A 3,059-nucleotide genomic window follows, 5' to 3' on the forward strand; every position below is an offset into this window, starting at 1 on the left:
GCACGGTGAGGCTGCGGGTCAGTCCCGGTAAGTCCTGGACAGAGCCCGCGGCAACGACACTTACCTGATGGGGCGTTCGAGCGGAGAGCCCTTGCTGGTGATGAACAAGGAGGTCGCGTAGGGGTTGGGCAGCTTGAACATGTGTAGCTTCCTGTTGGGCTCCTGAGTCCAGGGATCGACTTGCACCTTCCATTCGTGGCTCATGAGGAGTGCCGACTTGCGCCCCTCGGCGAAGCTCGGCAGTCGGGAGGTGTAGTTGAAGTGCGGCCTGTAGTACACTCCGCGGCCACGACGCCGCTTCAGCGGTTCGACTTCGCCGTAAAAATCGAGGTAGAAGCTGCAAGGCAGAGCCGGGAGAGAGGGGTGAGAGTGGGAGTGGGGTTGATGGAGTTGCCCGGGGATGCCGCCAGCACCTGTCCGTCATGAAGATCCGGAGGTCGCTCTCAGCAAGCTGAAACAGGTCCATCTCCGCTGGTGGGTGGGCCACGGTCAGCTCGCTCAGCAGCTTGCCGTTGTAGGCGGCGAGGAGGACCGTGGACACGAGCATCCAACAGCCCAGCAGCAGCCGCAGCGAGTCCCTAAGGGTGAGTGTGGGCAACGATTAGCTGGCGCTGCGGGGCGAGGTGCGAGGCGGGCTTCCAGCCCATCCGCCCCGCCCCGCCCCGCCGCGCCGCGCCCCACGCACCTCCGATCGCGCACCCGCGTGCACTGGGCCAGCGTCGGGGACAGCGCCTGCAGCAGCACGACCTCCAACGGCCCGCCGCGGATGACGTAGAGCGTCGCGGCCACGGCAAGCAGCGACAGCACCAGGAGGTTCCAGACACCTGTAGGCATCGAGGTGAGCTCCTTGCGCACCATAACAAGGGCGCAAGGAATAAGCACGTACCGGCGGAGAACTCGTGCGTGAGAGCGAACAACACGCCGTGAGGAGAGCGACCGAGGGCGGCCGGCACCACCACGTGGGGGTGGGACATGGCCCAGGAGAAAACGGCCATCCCCTGGTGCAGGGTGTTGCGCACCGGCAGGGGGCTCACCAGCGCGTCCAGGCTGCAGGAGCGCGCGCGCAGAACCCAGTGGTCCTCGCAGTCCAGCGACAGCTCATGCTTCCGGTGCGGCAGCTTGTCGGGGTTCGACATGGTGGCCAGAATCCTGTCGGTACGCAGACGGTTAGAGAAGTGCGCGGGCCGATAGGTGGGGGAAGGGGAGTAGGGGGTCGCTCACTTGTCGGCGACGTAGCGCATGGTGAGCGACGGGGTGAAGTCGATCTGAAGCTCAGGTGGCCCGGGCGATGGGGGCGGCCGCCAGGTGAAGCAAGGCGGCTCGAACAGAGCGCCTCCGCCCCGCCACCACCTGCTGCAGACGCACAATCGAAACGGAGTACAGATCGAGGTAAGGCAGAGCTTCGCCAAGGTTCCACACACCGCCCTGACCTGCCAGAGGACCAGACGTCTAGTTGTGTTGGTCGATCGGACCAAGTACACGCACGCTCGAATGGCACCTCGTGGAGCACGGTGGTGCCGTTGGAGATGGACACGGCGAGGCGCGTTTCCAGGAGGACTTTGCTTGCGTCCTTCATGAGCAGTTTGAGGTCCTTCTCCAGGGCGGCTTGCGTGGTCGAGGTCCAGAAGAGGGTACGGACCACCTCGTTCCAATTCAACCTAAGTATTGTGGTGGACAAGGCCCTCGCATTGTCTTCGGCCACCAGGATAATGCCAGTGGCCAGTGGCACCGTAGTCAGATCCCAATCGTCTGCCCACTGTCTCAAGGTGAGCAAAATGATTAGTAGAGCGATTTATGGCCCCATTTGAAGTTTACCAGGTGGCCGATTAATTGGGTAGACAACTTGCTATTTGCCTGCACGCGATACCAAACATCAGGGCTACTTCACAACACTATGCGGGATGCGGGTTTGCCAACTCGCTCCATCCGTACCATGACTCCTAGGGTATGAAAACTCGCACTACTGTTAGGTCGTAACCACCACACGGTACAGAATAACTGCTAGCTAAAGTGAGCGGGGTTAATCAGACACCTGGTATAATGGGTGCAACACTTACTCCATGTTCTATTGAGTGGGTAGGCAGAACCGCTACCGCCACAGACCACCGCAAATTGCAGATTTAACCGCGATATTACGTTCTGGTCATTCGCGAGGCTGCTAACGGTTTCACGGATTGGTCCACCTTGGACATCAGCAGCAGTACAAGTAGGAATCGTTCAGTTCGTGGTGCCGAAGGCGGTCCACAGGTGTGGAACCGTCTGCCTACCCATCCAAAAAGACGGGTTAAGTGGGCCTCCCGGTATCTAATCCAGACTTTGCGGAGACCTCTGCGCTGTCGCCGCGTAGACTTAGGACGAGGGCGACAGGAGGCAGATCCTCGAGGAACGCGTCGAGCCACCCAGCCTCCCCCACAACGACGAGGAGGGCCACATGGTCTTCAACGGAGCTGGCCTGTATGAGCGCCAGGAACACTCATCATGAATCCGACCCGAGCAGCAGCAGCAGAAAGCGCCACGATAAGCCAAGCGCTACGCTCTGACGCCCACCTCGAGGTGCGGCAGAAGCAAGGGAACGGCGCTTTTCGCCTCCATCGCGCCCTGTTCTGCGTCGGGGAGAAGCGCCACAAGTGCAGGCGACACTTCTAGCGATACTTCGGGCGTTAACACCATCAGCGTCACGAGAATCAAGGACGCCATGCGGAGTCCGACTCCAACGCCGCGGACAGGGTTGGTGGGCGGTGGCGTCGGGTGATGTGACCTCCCTACCCGACCATTTGGGTGGGAGGCTCTTGTTGACCGAGGCACGACTTACTCAACCCAACGGCCGCGTTGTTTTCCCCGTCCAAAACTTTGACAGCAACGGAATCAATTATTCTGACCGCAGAACTACAACTCGCCCCCTTCTGCCTTTTCCCAAGTTTGTTTGCGTTGAGTGCGAGGACAAGGCAAGGGCTTTGCTGATCAAAGTGAGGATTGCCTTATTTGAACATTTTATGGTGCACATCAAAGCATTTGCATTGCCACCTCAGCGCAGTTTTGGAAGGGCGCACAACAGTACA

This window comes from Frankliniella occidentalis, unplaced genomic scaffold (assembly GCF_000697945.3).
Source record: "Frankliniella occidentalis isolate FOCC.00 unplaced genomic scaffold, Focc_3.1 Scaffold240, whole genome shotgun sequence".
NCBI classification, from domain to species: Eukaryota; Metazoa; Arthropoda; class Insecta; order Thysanoptera; family Thripidae; genus Frankliniella; species Frankliniella occidentalis.